The 19,334-nt window shown below is 36.8% G+C and overlaps 1 protein-coding gene and 1 long non-coding RNA gene across 4 annotated transcripts in view; one reads left to right on the forward strand and one right to left on the reverse strand.

Moving 5' to 3' along the window:
- Ahcyl2 (adenosylhomocysteinase like 2) overlaps positions 1-19,334 on the reverse strand; it is a 194,622-nt gene that overhangs the window by 156,230 nt on the left and 19,058 nt on the right. The gene's annotated exons all lie outside the window — the stretch shown is intronic.
- Positions 5,628-18,873, forward strand: LOC110344244 (uncharacterized). The gene is made up of 3 exons (XR_002386683.2): positions 5,628-6,236; positions 13,361-13,497; positions 18,629-18,873. It is a non-coding gene; the product is annotated as an uncharacterized LOC110344244 (long non-coding RNA).

Raw genomic sequence — 19,334 nt, forward strand, 5'->3', positions numbered from 1 at the left:
TTACTCAAATTAGAATGTAATACATAAGTACTGTAAACTATGTGAAACCAAGATGATTTTTATGTGACAATAACAGCCATTTTATGATGAAATAAACCTATGTATATACATAAACCATTATTGGGGGCTACTGTAATATGCGGTTGGATGGTTCTTCAGTGCACACTGCCCAGGGTTCTGCTCACACAGAAGAAACAGAAACTGTATGTATACACACTGACTGGACAACTAGAAGCTTTCTTCATGTCGTATGATTTCAACAATCCTTGTGGGTACCCCTTGAGTTCCTTGGTCTCATCCCCAATGTTGTTCTCCTCCACTCCACTTCTGCTAAAACTGACCAAGGTCACAATCCAGGTCTTATCACTACTAGAACTTGTTCGATCTCTGAAATCTAGGACTTTTCCACAGAGCTGCATCCCCTGCCTTTTAAACTTTTTATTTGGAAACAGGGTCTTGCTGAGTCACTAAGTTGCCCAGGCTGAACCTGTGATCCTCCTGCCCCAGCCTCCCAGAGTGTTGGGTTTACAGGCGCGTACCACCTGCCCAGTTAAATAACACTCTTTATGTCTTGTGAGCTCCATACTAGTTTATCCCATTTGCCTATGAGTCATCTCCATTTACAAGTTCCACAGCTACCTCAAACCCTAAAAATGAAAGATGTCTTCTACCACTACTTTTTGTTACCTCCTATGTTGGTCAACTGGTACCACCAATTACTCAAATACTGAAAAACTGAGCACCACTGTTTTTTTTCTTTTTCAACTCTTCTCCCCACAATGAGCAGAACCTGATCCAACATCTGGAGTAACTCTAAAAGAATTCATCTACATCTTTCCATTTCCACTGCCAGGGCCCAAGTTTCTACTTCCTGAGACAGATTACTAATCGTTGTTTCTGTATAAGGTACTATTATTCTTCCTCCTTCTATTCTGATGCATTTTCCACACTTCATCTAAAGTAATCTTTCAGAAATATAAATATGACCATGGCACTCTCCTATTAGCACACAGACACAAAACAAGGTTTCAGGAGTCAGGGCAGCTGCAAGGAATGAAGAAATAAAAGTTGCCTAGATATTTTCTGGCCTCTTATTTCTCTGCATAGTACTAGGTTTATACCCTTAAGCTACTTCAACTTACTGGGAACATGGACACCAACAGCTCCAGGGTAATTCCAGAAAGTAAAGAAATTTATATTTGGTGAATATAAATATGTATGCAGCAGCATGAGTTAAAAATTTACCTTTGTTATTGTAAACTACTGAAACTTGGATATCATTTGTTACCATATAACCTAGCCTAAACTGACTTTTATAGTACATCATAAGGAAGGACTCTGGGTTGGTTTTCATCACATCCCCCACTTAAAACCCTTCAGTAGCCAGGTATGGTGGTGCAAGCCTGTAATCCTAGCACTCTGGGAGGCTGAAGCAGAAGAATTCTAAGATCAAGCCCAGTCTGGGCAATTCAGTGAGACTCTACCTCAAAAAATAAAAAAGACTAGGGATGTAACTCAATTCAAAGGCCCTGGGTTCAACTCCAAAACAAGCAAACTAAAAATTCCCATACCTCTTGCAGCTCAAATTCTACCATAGTAGATAAGGCCCTTTTTGGCATGGTCCCAATAAACTCTCTTAGCCTTAGTTTTTTATTCCCCTTTACATTCCATACACCAACCAAATAGGATCATTTTAAGTTTTTCAGCACAGCATGTTGGCCTTTACGCCCCATGTATTTCCATTTATTATACACTGTTCTTCATAAAAATGGTTATTCTTTGAATTCCATCCCAATCCACCTAAATGTCTATTCTTCCTTCAAGAACCCACTTTCAAAGGAGCTTCCTTTGTGGGGGCTCAAATAAATGTGCCTATTATTCATAATTCATTGCTCTTTCCTCATGCCATCCCTGGTAAAAAAAATTAATTAATTAATTTTTTTTTTTGTACCAGAGATTGAACTGGGGTCCTTGTGCTTACAGGGTAGGCAGCGGAACCACAGAGCTAAATCTCTGGCCCTAATTAATTAATTTTAAAAAAGGTTGAGAATATAGATCAGTGGGAAGGCCCTGGGTTCAATCCCCAGTATGGGGGTGGGGCGAGTGGGTGGGGACAAAAAGAAAAGTAACTATTCATCTTCTATTTTGCTCCCATTTTTAAAAAATCAAGAATATTGGACAGGAAAATCAGACCCCCCAAATTCAAAGACCCAATTCAAAAATGGACATCTGACATGAACAGACATTTCTCAGACAAAGAAGTAAAAGCAGCAAATAAATATATGAAAAAATGTTCAACATCACTGGTCATTCGAGAGATGCATATGAAAACAACACTGAGATTCCACCTCACCCCACAAAGAATGGCTGCTATCAAGAAATCAACCAATAACAAATGCTGGTGGGGGTGTGAGGAGAAAGGAACCCTTCTCCATTGTTTTTGGTTTGTTTTGTTTTTTTTGGTGCCGGGGATTGAACTCAGGACCTTGGGCTTGCAAAGCAGGCAGTGGAACCACTGAGCTAAATCCCCAGCCCGCCCTTCTCCATTGTTGGTGGGAGTGTAGACTGGTGCAACCACTGTGGAAGTCAGTATGGAGATACCTCAAAGAACTAGGCTTAGAGGTTCCATTTGACCCAGCTATTCCCCTGCTGGGTATCTTCCCAAAAGAATTAAAAGAATCATACCACAATGATGTATGTGCAGCCATGTTTATAGCAGCACAGTTTGTAATAGCTAAAGCTTGGAAACAGTCCAAATGCCCATCAACTGGAGACTGGATAAAGAAGATGTGGGGTTTTTTATAAAATGGAGTACTACTCAGCCATAAAGAAGGAGAAACTAGAGACATTTATAGCTAAATGGATGCATATTGAGGCCATCCTCTTAACTGAAATAAATAGGACACACGTGTATAAATACCAAATAGTTTCTGTGGTGCGAGAAATTGAAAGTGTAAATAAGGATTAAAATGATTAAAATGAATAATTGATAACTTGAAATAGGAAAAGGTCCAAAGGGGTTGGGGTGGTGGGAGGGGAAAGGGAAAGGAAAGAAGGGAAAGGAAAATTATGAGAAAAGAAAAAAAAATGGAAATGAAGTCTATGTAAATAGGGAAGGGTGGAGGGAGTGAAGGGCACACAGGTAATGGGAAAAAAATAAGACCCAAGATACATCATGTACAGGTACAAGCACTCAATGATAAATGTAAATGTACTGTATACCTAAAATGTACCAATAAAAGAATTTAAGAAAAAAAAAAAAAAAGAATATTGGCCAGGGATTTAGCTCAGTGGTGCCGCCTCCTGCCTTGCAAGACCAAGGGCCCGAGTTCCATCCCCGATACCAAAAAAACCAAAAAAAGAGTATTTTACATACTAGTCAGAGCAGTACACACATAGTTAAGAGGAAACTAAACCCTGAGACAGGAAAAAAGATAGTAGGAGAATCCAGTAGTTTATAGCGAATTCAAATCTCTGAAACCAGATAAATTACAGCCGAAGACATTGAGATCTCTGAGTTGTCTCACAAAGAATGGAAGAAAAGTTAGAAGACTAGAAACAAGAAAATTCAATTTTAGTTTTCTAAATTTCAAAGGAAAAAAAAGATTAGATTTTTAAATGTAGATTAAAAATGTAACAGGGATTCCCTGAAAAATTCTACATTAGCCTATGGTGGGCAAAGAAAGGTATAGAGAACAACAGAAGAAAGAAGAGATTCACCAAGAAAAAAAAATCATGCTACTCTAATTTTACTTTTGATAAAATTATTAGACTGAAAGTTTAGAGAAAGAAAATAAAGTAGGTCAAATATATATTGTTGAAGTCAAGATTAAAGTTTCTTATTCTAGTTAAGTGATAGGTTTACAATTGGTTGAATAACCATCCTTATTAATCAGTGGCTTAATAGCAATCTGAATGGAAGTATACATTGGCTACTACAAGGCTCTGTATTAGGCTTACTTCAGTAGATGTTTATCAATGCTAAAAATAAGTGGTAATTTTGCTAGTGATATAAATCTATCTATAAAGATTAGATAATACAATGAAACAATTCTTAAAAATCATAAACATCTAATCAAACAAATAATGGGCTGAAAATATAAAATGGAATCTGTCTAAAAAAACTTTATGACTAATAACAAATCAATTTTAACATCTGTTGATGAAATAAGAGTTTGGTTAACTGTAAACTCTATCAACTTAAAAAGCTAATAGTTGGACATGGTGGTGCATGCCTGTAATCCCAGCTCTTGGGAGGCTGAGACAGGAGGAACACCTCAAGTTAGAGGCCAGTTTGGGCTACATAATGAGTTCAAGGCCAGCCCGAACTACATAGTGAGACCTTGTCTCAAGCAAAAAAAAGGGCCAGCAATTTAGCTCAGTGGCTCCGCCGCCTGCCTCACAAGTGCAAGGTCCCAAGTTAGATCCCCAGTACCAAAAGATAAATAAATAAATAAATAAATAAATAAAATCAACTCCTCTGTTTGTGATTAAACCAGGAGAGACAACTGTATGCATATAAGAGTATGTGTTGTGAACTGGATGACGACTCAGCAAAAGGGTAAGAGGAAGGAAAGTTAAAACCAAAGTTAAAAATGTAAAAGCTTTAACTGGGGCAAGATAAGTGGAATACCTGAGAAGTATTATCTTAAAATTTAGACTTTCTGTTTTACATCAGATGATTTTCTTGACCATATCACTACTTATATTTTAGTTCCTTTTGTAAATATTGCCCCACAGTAGACAGAGCTATTGTTTTCACTCTTTATTTATCAAAAGAAAAACTGAGACTGAGGAAAGCTATTTACCTAGTACGGAACATCCTAACAATGGTTAACCTTGAATAGGAAACTTAAACTTTTCTCTCACTGTCCTTTGTTAAAACCCCTGGTCTTCATTTGGGAGATAGTGAACAAGTAGAATGCTTAAATTAACAATTCAGTCTCAGGATCAGGGATGTAGCTTGGTGGTGCTGCGCTTTCCTGGCAAGCACAAGGTCCTGAGTTTAATTCCCAGTACCCAAAGAAAAAATAATTCAATCTCAATCTGGTAATTACTTTGGTTTCACTTTTATTATTCTCTTCTAGTCATCCAATCACCATCCACAAAGAAAAAACCTGATGAGGGGCACAGGGGTTACTGGGGATTGAACCCAGGGCCTTCACACTGACCTACATCCCCAGAAGTATTTCAGAGACTTGCTAAATTGCCCCAGCTGGGCTTGAACTCTCAATTCCCCTGCTCAGCCTCCTGAGTGCTGGGATTACAGATGTGTGCCACCATGACCCCCGAACCTAAATTAAAACTCTAAAATTTAAATACAATTTTTCTTAAAGCTGAAAGACTAAAACAAAAGAATTAAGATTTGAGACCAAAGATTCATCCCTCTCGTGCTGCTTAAGGAGTAGCACTGGCACTACTGGTTCCACCATAAACCAAATTTTGGTCATCACGGCACACTACCCAGCACTGTTTCTCCAGAAACCTCAGTGGCTTCCTTTGTCTCTTAGAGATTTGGTGCAGAGCAGGAACATCAGGGCCAGAAGGCAGTGAGAAAAAGGTAGTGTTGGAATCCCAGCATTCAAGAGGCTGAGGTAGGAGGATCAAGAGTTCAAGTCCAGCCTGGGCTATATAGCAAGACCCTGCCTCAAAAAAAAAAAAAAGACTAAATAAATACAATTAAATTGGAAAAAGGCTGCGATGTAATTCAGTGTAAAGGCCCTGGGTTCAATCCCCAGTACTAAAATAAGCAAACAAAGTTGTGTTGACGAAGTTTAAAAAAAAAAAAAAAAAGATCTTTAATGTGTATCGAGGAGAAGCAAGAGAAGGATGTCAGGTATTTTTCTATTTCATATAAATATTAGAACATGGTGTTAGTGTCTCAAAAAACTAAAAAAAGATTAGGATAACACAGGACTCAAAAAGTGACCAAAGAGCAACAACACAAGGATTTTTAAACAGAAAAATGCTAGTCTGCTCTAGGTGTAAACGTAATAAAGGAATGCCCTAACAAGTGCCCACTCTCAACTTCCTTCCCAAGAGGCCTATTTACATTACAATGGTTGCCAAGGTTACTGTAATTCCATCACAGCTCCTTTTCTCCAGTTGCTGATCTGGAGCCTGGGAGGTACAAATTAACAACCAAAAATCTTAATTGAGGCTAACTCAAATCGCAGCCTACCCAAAAGTTCATGACCTAGAAAAAAGTTTTGTTTAGTAGCAAAAACTGCTGAAAGGTAAGACCTATTTATTTCCTATACTCCATTCTACCCAAGATTCTACTGTTATCTCAAGGAACAATCTGGGATTCAGGTTTGGGGAGGGGGTGTCGGTATTTTTAAATTTTAATTTTACTTTTTGTGGGATTAGACCTAGGGCCTCATGCATACTAGGCAAGTGCTCTACCACTTGCTGCATCACCAATCCTTTTTTAAATTTTATTTTTAATTTTATTTATTCACTTTTCTCCAGTACTGGGGACTGAACCCAAGGCCTTGGCACTGAGGTACACTCTAGCTTTATCCCTTTTTTATTTTGAGACAGGGACTTGGTAAATTCCCCAGACTGAGCTTGAACTCACCATCCTCCTGCTTCAGGCTTCCACAATGCTGGGATTACTGTCCATGTACCACCACAACCGGATCCTTTTTTTTTTATTTTGAGACAAGTTCTCGCTATATTGCCCAGGATGGCCTCGAATCTGTGATCCTCCTGCCTCATGCTCCCAGACAGTTGAATTTACCATACCAGGTGGGAGTGGGTATTTTTATCTGCCTTAAACAGTAATTTCTTATAGGAAAAGCAAGATAACAAATTTCATAAAGGGTAATGAATCAAAGCAGTGACTGCTTTATTCCTAGTGTTTAGCATTCCAAGCTTTAATTTAAAAAAAACCATCTGAAAGGATAGTGAAAAGCTTCTCATGTAGACTATCAATATTATTTTCTAAAACTGATAACAATGCTAGTTATAGAAGTAGAACCTAAATCAGGCATTAATGATGAGGCTGGTATATTCCATACTAAACAAAACACAGAGAAACAAGAAAAATGAAGGAAGCGGAAATAAAGGTAAAAAGTTAAAAATAAATCAACAAGAATTCCGAACCATGAATCCCAAACATTCACTTTTAGTTAGATTAACAAAAGTATATATATTCCAGTGATAACTGGTTACCAGAAATTCTACTCCTAAGGATAGTAACAATGGGAAATGTGGGAGAACTGGCCTGCAGACATCCTCTTCTCACCCACCAGATGCCTCAAAAGTCACCTCAGGGAAGCAAGGAAGTTTCGCATGGATGCATTTTTACTTTATTCTCTTCTATACTTAGTACCATCACTCCCCATAGGAAGCAAACACTGCAATATATTTAATGTGTTAAAATATTCTCTTGCAAACTATGAGATGTGTTTCATCTACATGTATTTTTAATTTACATAAATGCTATTGTTACATATTTCATATAAGATCCATCATGCTGATCCATCACTTTGCCATACGCACATTTAGTTCATTACTTCAAGTTGCCTGATGGTACTCTGTGGTATAAATCTGTCATATTTTACTCATCTTTGGGGAAAAGGTATGAACAACAAAATTGTTTTCCACAAGCAAAAATAACAAAGTACTGAACAATCCTAGATGGACCCATGTGGGAATTTTTTCAGATAAATACCCAGGGAAACTGCTGGATCACGGGATCACATAATCTAGTCTCATTAAGTACCACCCTCTACAATGGTCAGTCCACTCTACACCTCCCCCAGTCAGAAGCTAGCATTACTGAGCAGCCACTATGCACCAGGCACTGGGTGTCACTGTGCCAGATCTTTTTATCGCATACCTCCTCATCCTCTTCAGCTGGTTTTTGCCCCTTTCGCTGATCATATCAGCTGTCAGGATGTCAAGTAGGACCTTTTCTCTGACCACCAACTTTCCTATTCTACTCCAATGATGCCTTTAGCTCCCCAAACATCTATTAACCATGAAGCTTACAAAAAACAAAAACAGCAAATGTTATTTATTTATTTATTTATTTATTTATTTATTTATTTATTTAGCAGTACTGGGGATCAAACTCAGGGCCTTGCACCTAAGAAGAAGGTGCAGCGCCACTGAGCTAAATCCCTAGTCCAGCAAATGTTATTTTTAAAAGGTTTGATTCTGGGCCAGAGATTTAGCTCAGTGGCACCACGCCTGCCTCACAAGCGCCAGGTCCTGAGTTCAATCCCCGTACCAAAAATCAAAAACAAAAAAAGAATAAAAGGTTTGATTCTACTGGATTGGTGGTCATACCTATTATCCCAACACTCTGGAGGCTGAGGCAAGAAGATCACAAGGCTGAGCCCAGCCTGGGCAACTTAGTGATTTAGTGAGACCCTGTCTCAAAAAATAAAAAATAAGGGCTGGGATGTAGATCAGTGTGAAGGCAGCTGGTTCAATCCCAGTACCCCCCTACACACACATACACACAAAGTTTAGTTCCAAAAAAGTAATTAAGGTTTTCCTGTTACACCAAACACTTCGGTATCCTTTTCAGAGTCATTCATGTGCTTCTCTGAGGATTTGTAGTTCATATTTTTTTACATTTTGACGGTCTTGTAGGAATAACTTCATTTCTTTAGAACTTTTTTTTATACTAAAATAAAGGGAGCTATCTTCTGGAACCTGAATGGCTCACCTGAGACCACTCAAAAAGATCACATTCAGACCAAGGGAGGTATCCATGCTTCTTCAATTTAGTACAACACAATAAACGTTTTACTACTTATAAATTTTTTTTCCTCCTATAATTCAGTTTGGAGACTTGGTTCTACTTAAGAAAAGGTTTATTCAGCCATTACTAGTTGAATATGTTAACTGTTACAATAGTGCATCTGGCAATATTTATAAAATTTAAAAATACATTTTTTCCAGTACCAGGAATTGTACTCAGGACCCTGTGGTTGCCAGGCAGGTGCGGTGCCACTGAGCTACATCCCTGGCCCCAAATAGTTATTCTTTAACTAGAAATTCCATTTGTAATAATTTATTCTACAGATCTCCACATATATGTTTAATACATATATATAAAGGTTCATTACAGCACTGATTACAAGAGCAAAATAGTGAAAACAAGCCAAGTGTAGTAGCCACATCTGTAATCCTAGCACTCTGGAAACCTAATACACGAGAATCCAAGTTAGAGCCCAGCCTAGGTGACTTAGTGAGACCCTGTCTCGAAACATTACAAAAATAAAACAAAACGTCAGGGCTGTAGCTCAATACAAAGGCCCTGGGTTCAGCCCCCAATATTACCAAAAACAAACAAAATCAATAGTAAGCTGCTTTTCTTGTTTTGTTTTGGGTTTTTTTTGTACCAAGGATCAAACTCGGGACCTTGTGCTCGTGAAGCAGGTGGCGGAACCACTGAGCTAAATCCCCAGCCCATTGGACCTGCTCTTTGCTTTTAAAGTCTATACTATTCCTTTCTATGGATATGTCATGATTTAGAAAAGCAGCTCACTGGGCAGGGGATTTTGCTCAGTGGTTCCTCTGCCTGCCTCACAAGCGCAAGGTCCGGAGTTCAATGCCCGGTATCAAAAAAAAAAAAAAAAAAAAAAGCAGGTCCAAGATACATTATGTGAGAAACAAAGCAAGATGTAGAACAATGCATATAGTTTTCTACATTTTATATATTCTTAAAGATATATATATATATATATTTTACACATGTGAATATGCATAGGCTTTTTTTTTTTTTAGACAAGATCTCACTATGTAGTCCCGGCTGCCCTTGAACTCACTATGTAGACTAGCTTGGCTTCAAACAGCGATTCTCCTACCTCTGTCTCCTGTGGGCTGGGGTTACAGGCACGTGCCACCACACCCAGCACATAGGCTATTTCTTTTTTTTGTGTGGTACCAGGATCGAACTCGGGACCTTGTGTTTGTGAGGCAGGCAGCGGAAACACTGAGCTAAACCCCCGGCCGGCTATTTCTTGAATGATACATGGGAAATTAAATATTCTGGTTCCCTCTAAAGAGGGCAGTCAGGTAGCTGGAAGACAAGAGCCAAGAGCTTTATTCCCCCACACCCCCACCCGTACTCAGGACCTTGCACTTATTAGGCAGGGGAGGTGCCACTGAGCTAAATCCCTGGCCCTAAGAGCTTTGTTTTTGCTCTATAATCTTTTCATCTTTTAAACTTTATACCACAACATGTACTACTAAAATTTCTAACTTATTAGATTATCTCACAAACTATATTATTTTCTTCTAGGCTCTTCTAGTCTTCACATTCTGGTTATAACAAGTGGGCTTCCAATTAGTTTTTTTTCTTTTTTTTTGGTACCCGGCAATGAACTCGGAACCTTCCGCTTGCGAGGCAGGAGGCGGCACCACTGAGCTAAATCCCCGGCCCTGATAGTATTTCTTTTTAAATTTAGTCTTGGCACCATCTCCTCTTTTGCAATCAAACTCCTTTTAACTGGACCTCATCTTTTCTAATTCACATTCCCTTTGAGTCCATCAAGTCAGGACTATCAAATAAACTGCCTTCCCCTAAGAATTGCTAGAAAAAATTATTAAAATATTCCCGTAATGACAATGTCTATGCAGCTCAAAATTTATTTTAATTACTTTTGAAGTATGCTACTTAATAGATATTTTGATTTTATATATGTTAAAATGACAACCTTTTGGATTTCTTGGGTCAAATACAATATACAAGTATTACTAAAATTAATTTATCTTGTTTCTTTCTGCTTTTCTTAACTATCAGAAAATTTACTTTATTTTTTGCTTAGTTCAGAAATCCTACTACACTTCTGATTTGGTCACTTGCTTATACTCACCAAAAAAGCTATTACAAATTTTCACTACTTTTCTCAAACCACTGAATCCTCCTCTCCTTCTTTCCAACCTCCGCTTATGACCTAGCCTCAAAGAGTAGCTATATGGTTGCCTTTAGGTTATTTATACAAAGTTTTTCCTCTTTGAAATACAAACTATGGGTAACAATGTATCAGCTGGACTTTAAAAAGAAAAAAAAAGAAATCCCAGTTTAAGTAACACTGATGGTTTTAAAATAATACTGTCCCACAAAGAAGTCCAGACAGAAAATTAAAGTACTCAAACTCAGCTGGGTGAGATGGAATGTGTCTGTAATCCAAGCACTCTGGGAGACTGACTGAGGGAGGAGGATGCAAGTTCAAATCCCAGGTAGATAATTTAGCAAGACCTTGTCTAAAAATTAAAAAAAATTTTTTTTAAAGGCCTAGGATGTAGCTAAACTAAACAAAACAAAACAAAACAACAACAACAAAAACACCTCCAGCTACATAACCTAGAGTCCTTCCCTATCTTCCTTCTAACTTTCAAATTAAAGATTTTTTCCTGTGAAATAAATACTTGGGCTCTAGTTTCAACAAAATACCTATTCTCTGCAAAATATTAACAATGTATCAAAATAAGTACAAAATAATTTAGTGAAAAGCATCTACTTTTTATTTTTATCATAGTTTTTAGAAAATATAGGAATATGGGCCAGGGATTTAGCTCAGTGTTTCTGCCGTCTTCCTCGCAAGCTCAAGGTCCTGAGTTTGATCCCCAGTACCAAAAAAAAAAAAGAAAGAAAAAGAAAATATAGGAATAGCTTTTCTGAAATTAACATATTACACTAAGAGGTCACCTATTTTATTTAAAACTATTTCAGTGTGTGAAAAACTGGAAGTGTAAATAATGATTAAAACATTTAAAATGAATAATTGATAATTTGAAATAGGAAGAAAAGGTCCAAAGGGGTAGGGGAAGTGGGAGGGGAAGGGGTAAGGAAAGAAGGGAAAGGAAAAATTATGAGAAAAGAAAAAAATGGAAACAAAGTCTGTGTAAATAGGGAAGGGTGGAGGGGGTGAAGGGCGCACAGGTAATGGAGAAAAAATAAGAACCAAGATACATCACGTACAGGTACAAGCAACCAATGATAAATGTAAACGTACTGTATACCTAAAAAGTACCAATAAAAGAATTTAAGCAAAAAAAACTATTTCAGTATCAAATAAGATAATGGATTTAACTAGATTAAAAGCTATAAAGAGCTATACTAAGGTAAAATCATATTACTGTAAGATAATATAATTCTGCCAGTATTTTTCTTCCTTCTTTCCATCCATGATACTTCACAGTCAATGCTCTCTCATTAGCCACTTCTGTCCTCCCTACATCCTTGTAACTACCATTACGACCTGCACCTTTAGGATATTTTCCAAAGCTACTTCTTCGACCACCACCCACCACCATTTCCACTCAGAATCCAATTCCAACAATCTACAAGACATATTTGTCTAGATGTTATGCTAATGTTTCAAATATAAGATAAAAAATTAACCTGAATTCTTACTCTATAATACTTTAACCAAGTGCTCATACTATGACATACAAGCTTTTGGTTAAAGTACTATAGAGTAAGAATTTAAATTCAGTTTTCTACTTTTTCTTTGATCTGACTAAATCATAATTTGCAGAAATGACACAACCATAAACTACTTGTTTTTGTAATTCTGACTTTTTTTTTGGAGACAGGGTCTCACGACGTAGTTCAGACTGGCCTTGAACTCACTATGTAGCCCAGACTGGCCTCAAACAGGTGATCTTCCTGCCTCAGCCTCCCAAGTGTTGGGATTATAGGCGTTTACCACCACATCTGGTTTAATTCTAACATTTTATACCTTTAAAAATTATTCAACATGAAATGCTACATTTTTTTTTTTTTTTTTTGGTACCGGGGATTGAACTCAGGTCCTTGCACTTGCAAGACAGGCGACGGAACCACTGGACTAAATCCCCGGCCCCACAAGTATATTTTTAAATACTTACATTCTAAACTCTGCTAAAAAATATTTCTTTAGGGCTGGGGATATAGCTCAGTGCTAAAGTGCTTTGTCTAGCACCCACAAGGCCTTAGATTCAATCCATAGCGCTGCAAAAAGATATATAGATAGATAGATAGATAGATAGATAGATAGATAGATAATATAAATTTTCTTTATTAAAATCTTAACTCTGAAATTACTTATTTTTAGAAAAAGGAACTGAAATGCTACCTTGACAAAATGTTGTATTTATATTTTGTTTATAGCTGTCTGCTATGGAGCCTTAGACCAGCACTAAGTAGAGTGCTTAATGACATTTAACAAACATTAATTGCATTTCATTTTATTCAGCTTTTCCATTAGCAAACTATAATTGCTTATCACAGTGCTAGTGTAAGAACTAATTGTAACTATGAGTGCTCTAAAAAGAGTTTTCTTTGGTATTCCTCTACATATTGGCAAGGTTCCCAACTTCCTAGGGTGCCCTTCCTTCCTCTTTTTTTCAGGATTGGGACAGAGGCTTCAGGAGCCTAATTGTGAGTCCCAAAATACTACCTACCAACTTTGCCTCCTTTTGAAGCTAGTGGCCTTTCTGCTGAATCTCATGAGTCTTCAAGTGGAAATATGGACTTACCATAACCAGGTACATCAAATGGTAAACCTACAAAGTAGGTGGGGTTTTTTGTTTGTTTTGCTTTTTTTTTTTTTGGTACCAGAGCTCGAACTCGGTTCCTTGCGCTTGTGAGGCAGGCGGCAGAACCACTGAGCTAAATCCCTGGCCCTCTAAGGCTTAATTATCAATGCCATCTGACACAGGATCTACCTAAGAATGTTATATGCAAAGATTAAAAATTAAAACTCAAGTCTCCATGGATGTGACTGCATCAAAGGTTATGTTCAAGGAACAAAAGCAATTGAGTTGCTAAATGGAAGAAATATATTTTATAAATCAAAGGTTTGTGTCAGGGCTTAGCTTGATAATGATAAACATTTACTGAATACCTATTATGTGCCAGCATTAAATTTTACAAGACTCACCAAAAGGAAGCCACATATCTAATGAATAAATCTAGCAGACTGGCTAGACAAACAGAAGAGATTAAAATATACTACCCCAAGGGAAAGAGAAAAAAATTCTCACTCAGTGATTTCTGGGATACCTCAAAACAACCTAAAGACTATAAAATTTATAAGCCATTACAATAACGCAAAGGCAGTATGACAGTAAAAGAATTGAGTATATTAAAACTAGAAATAATGCTTTTTAGCTTTGATCATCATCAAACTATGTGAGTTATCATTATCAGGCAGTATGAAAAATACAAATGGGTGGGCATGGTGGCACATGGCTCAGCACTCAGGAGGCTAAGGCAGGAGGATCACCATGAGTTCAAGGCCAACCTAGGCCTCATAGAGAGTTCAAGGCCACCCTGAACTAAGAGAGAGACCCTGTCTTAGTCAACAAAACAGAAATGGACAACAGGTCTCAAATGCCAAATGTGAATTCTTTATTCAAAGCAACCCAATGGAGGTGTTAAAATCAGAAGGTATTTATTAATTGCAAAAAACAAAAACAAACAAACAAAAAACTAACAAATGCTGATCCCTCCCTCCTTCAAAAGAAATTCCATTCCATCTCACTCCAGAAAGAATGGCTGCTATCAAGAAATCAATCAATAACAAATGCAGGGATGTGGGGGAAAAAGGAACCCTTCTCCACTGTTGGTGGGAGTGTAGACTGGTGTAACCATTGTGGAATCAGTGTGGAGATTCCTCAAAAAACTAAAACTAGAGGTTCCATTTGACCCAGCTATTCCCTTTCTTGGTATCTTCCCAAAAGAATTAAAAGCATCAATACCACAGCAATATATGCACACCCCTGTCTCTAGTGGCACAGTTTGTAATAGCTAAATCTTGGAAACAGCCCAAATGCCATCAACTGGTGATTGGATAAAGAAGATATGGGTTTTTGGTTTTTTTTTTAATAAAATGAAGTACTATTCAGCCATAAAGAAAGATAAACTAGAGTCATTTATAGCTAAATTGGTGCACCTTGAGACCATATGCTTAAGTGAAATAACTAGAACACACATGTAAATACTGAATAGTTTATCTGGTGTGAGACACTGAAAGTGTAAATGAGGACCAAAATATATAAGGGGAAGGAGAACAGGGCTGGGGGTGGGAGGGGGGATGAGAAAAGAAGGAAAAAATGGAAACAAAGCTTCTGTAAATAGAGAGGAACGGAGTGGTTGAAGAAAGGGAAGGGGAATGGAAAAAAATAAGAACCAAAATATATCACGTACAGGTAAAAATTCCCTATGATGAATGTGATTATAATGTATATCTAAAATGTACCAATAAACAAAATGAATAAAAAAAGAAATTCTACTTTACTAAAAAGATATCAATTTCCTATGTGATACTCACAACCATCCCTTTCAAACAGCTGTACAAAGGCTTGTACATCCTATACAATAGTTACCCAAATCAGTCATTACTGTCTAGGCCTAAATCTCTGAGAAATGACATGAAAATAGTTTAATTGGTAGAAACAGCACAGACTTACTTTGATTATACCAAACTGTAAAGGAGAGAAGTGTTTCAAATTTTTTAAATGCAGATATATAGGGCTGGGTGTAGCTCAGTGGTGCAGAGCTTGCCTATCATGCACAAATTCCTGAATTCAATCACCTACACTACTAAAAAAAAGAAAAAAGAAAAGAAAGAAAATGGTGTCTGATGCTCATATGTAAGAGAATTAAATTTGGTAATATTTACCCTAATTACTAAAAAAAAAGCTGGAAAAAAATCTTATTTAAGCCAAATTGATAATAAATCTTACTCTGCATTGATTTGAGGATTTTTGCTTTGTTTTAAGACAGTGTCTCAAATTCACAGCCATCCTCCTGTCTGGGCCTCCCAAATGCTAGAATTACAGGCATGTACCACCCATCTGGCTGATTTGAGGATTTAGAGAATGAAAATTAATTCACCCTACAGTAAAGCAAATGTGTGGTAATCACTCGTCAGACAAGTATCGTAAAAGACCAAATTAACCATTCTTTTTCATTAAAAAACCTTAATATTGCCTGGATGCTAACAATTCAGTGACAAAGAAAGATCTAAGCCCTTATGATGTTCACCTACATGGGATAAGGCAGATATTTAAACTATCAGACATAAACTTACCAATCAAGTTATGTAAACTTCACACTGTTCAAAAGAAAGGCATGGCCTGTAGATCTTATGGGAGATAAAACAACAGGTTTAGACTAAAAAATAAACTACATCTATTGAAACATACAATCACATATATTTTACTTTTAGAGGCTCCCCACAGAAGGGGAAATTATAATGAAAGACAGCATCAACAAATATAAAGACCAATGTTTTTAGTCACAACATGTATACTCTAGATTTAAACACTAACAGGCAGACTATAAAATGCCAAGTTACTGATTCAAAAACTGAAAGACTCAAAAGTAGAAACTTACAGGGTACCATAGAATTGTCCCATTCTACAAGAAAAAAAAAAGTGTTAATCCTTCAGTTAAACACAGTATAAGTATGAAGAGGTGATATCCACTGACACATGCGAATTTATCCAGTCCTTAATCGGCCAACATTAAGACACTATAAAAGTTAAATTTTAAAAAAGACACTTATAACAGTGATGGCAAGCCTTTTAGAGACCGAGTGCCAAAACTGCAACCCAAAATCTACTTACTTATTGCAAAGTGCCAACACTACAATTAAATCTGAATACTAAAGTTTTAGTTTAGAAAAACCAATTCATACATTACCATCTTTTGTCTTAAAAGAAAAACAGTGCTTTTAGTGATACAAACAGCTTTTTGTTAAAAGTAAAAGTTCGCATATGGTATGCTTTTGCACAATTAATGTGATTTTGCCATTGTATGCATATTGATAATTTGTCAAATTTTGGCTGGGGCGATTTGGCTTGTGCTGACAGAGAGGGCTGTGTGCCCACTACAGCACACATACCATAGGTTCACGCCACCCTTGTATTATAAAATTAGGAAGCTAGGCGTGATGGCACACACTTGTAAGTCCAGCAGTCGGGAGGCTGAGGCAGGAGGATCACCAAGAGTTCAAAACCAACCTAGACTACATAGTAAGTTCGAGGCCAGCCTAAATTACATAGTGAGACCCTGTCTCAAAAAAATAAAAAAGAAAAGAAAAGAATATTAGGAGAAATTTTCCCTATTATTATCCAGTAATATTATATACAATGATGAAAACTGAATATTTTCCTTTAAAATCAGAAACAAGGCAAGAATGTGTGCAACTCTATTCAACAACATACTGTATATTCTAAATGCTATAACAGGGAAAGAAAAAGAAATCAAAGGTGTGCATATTGGAAAATAAGTAAAAGTGTCATTTAAAGATAAGACAATCGGTTGCTTATTGCTACTGCTGCTGCTTGTCTTCTCCTCTGAGATGTCCCTCTGCCAAGCCACCCTGACTTGGAGCCAGCCAACTATGAATTGAAACCTCTACAAACTTCTGAAGGTGATAAAGAACAATTAAAGAAACTTACTGTGTTAACAGAATATCAGAAATACACTTTGGATGAAGAAAAGAGGAAAAATAGTGAATTACAAAAAGAGCTAACTGGATTTAAGAAACTTTATAAAATGACAAAAATAAAGTTAAATGAGCAGGAAAATGGAGACTTCCGTTTTCATGGAGATTTAAAATCCAATGAATTGGATATTCCAATTAACACACTAATAATACACAAGGTTGATGATCTTGCAGCAAAACTGAATACTACATCATCCAGATGTCTACATCTGGATAGAAACAATGATTTTCTCCAGCAGGAGTTATTATCTATGTAAAATATACAAAAGAAGTGTGTAACACTAGAGAAGACACATAGAGAACAATGTGGTAGAACATGGCCAAGTAGAACAATATAAGCAGGAGTTTGAAGAAAGAGCCAGGCAGGAATTAGTAGAAAAATTAAAAGAAGTCAATCTATTTTTACAGAGACAAGCAGCATCTCAAGAATATTTACAACAATTAACAGAGACTAATAATGCTTCAATGAGAAGTCAGATGGAACTCAGAATTACAGACCTGGAATCAGAGGTCTCTAAAATGAAAACTCAAGAAGAGTGCAATAAAATACAATTGGAAAACTATAGGCAACTCTATCTAGAAGAATTCAATAGAAGACAGTCATTGTCCAGTAAACTAAACAAGGCTAATGAGAAGCTAGAAGAGGCCAATATCAAACTTCTGGTGGAGCAACAACAAAACAGATCATTACTGAGCACTGTTAGTACAAGACCTGTCCTAGAATCTCCTTGTGTCAGAAATAGTCATCACAGTTTGGTGTTCCAGAGTTTTCTTCCCAGAGAAGAAACTTCCTGGTTCCTCCTTTAAACCCACAAGTCTTCAAACAAAAGCATGGAGAGCTACCTGACCAAGCTACTGCTGAACTTGAATCTGGATTCTTTAAAGTTTCTTCCACAAGGTCTGCTAATAAATTAAGCCAAGATCTAATCTCAGAAACAACACAAGACTATCTGGAGATTTTTAAGGAGAAGATGTATGATCTGAAAAGATAATTTTTATTGTACTTTATATATATATATCACATTTTAATTATTTCCCATAAGATGACATGAAAACTTTGTTAAAAGAAAAAAATTTGTATCATAGATACATGATGAAAATTTATATACTATTTTAAACTGTTTCTTGACATCTTTAACTTTTTTTTTTTTTTGTACCAGGGATCGAACTTGGGACCTTGCACTTGAGCAGCAGGCGCCAGAACCAGAGCTAAATCCCCAGCCCAACATCTTTAACTTTAAGTGATGTTTGCAAGTAAAAACCAGTGTTACTGAAAAAAATAAATAAATAAATAAAGATAACACAATCCTGTAAGTAAAATTCTCAAAGAATCTCTAGAAAACTACTGGAATAACACACAAGTATAGCAAAGTTGCAGAATATAAAATTGACATACAATAATCAATTTTAATTAAGCAATCCCACTCTTAGGCATGTGTCCAAAGGAAACGAGGGCCGGGTATTTAGCTCAGTGGTGCCGCCTCCTGCCTTCTCGCAAGCACAAGGTCCTGAGTTTGATCCCGGTTCCAAAAAAAAAAAAAAGAAAGAAAGAAATGAAAGCAGGAATAAAAATGAAAGAAGGAACTGAAACAAGTATTTGTGCACTAGTGTTCATAGGATCATTGTTCACAGTATCTAAAAGGATGGACAACCTAAATGTCCATCAACAGACAAACTGATAAAATATGGAACACATATACAATAGGACATTAGTCCACCCTAAAAAGGAATGAAATTCTGATACATGCTATAATACGGACCTTGAGAACATTATGCTAGAAAAATAAGCCAGACACAAAAGAACAAATATGGTATGATTTTGCTTTACGAGAATAGGCAAGTTCATAGAGGTAGTAGAACAGGGGT

Source organism: Heterocephalus glaber, unplaced genomic scaffold (assembly GCF_053883595.1).
Source record: "Heterocephalus glaber isolate CG9 unplaced genomic scaffold, H.glaber_assembly_v1.0 deba00000546, whole genome shotgun sequence".
Classification (NCBI taxonomy): Eukaryota; Metazoa; Chordata; class Mammalia; order Rodentia; family Bathyergidae; genus Heterocephalus; species Heterocephalus glaber.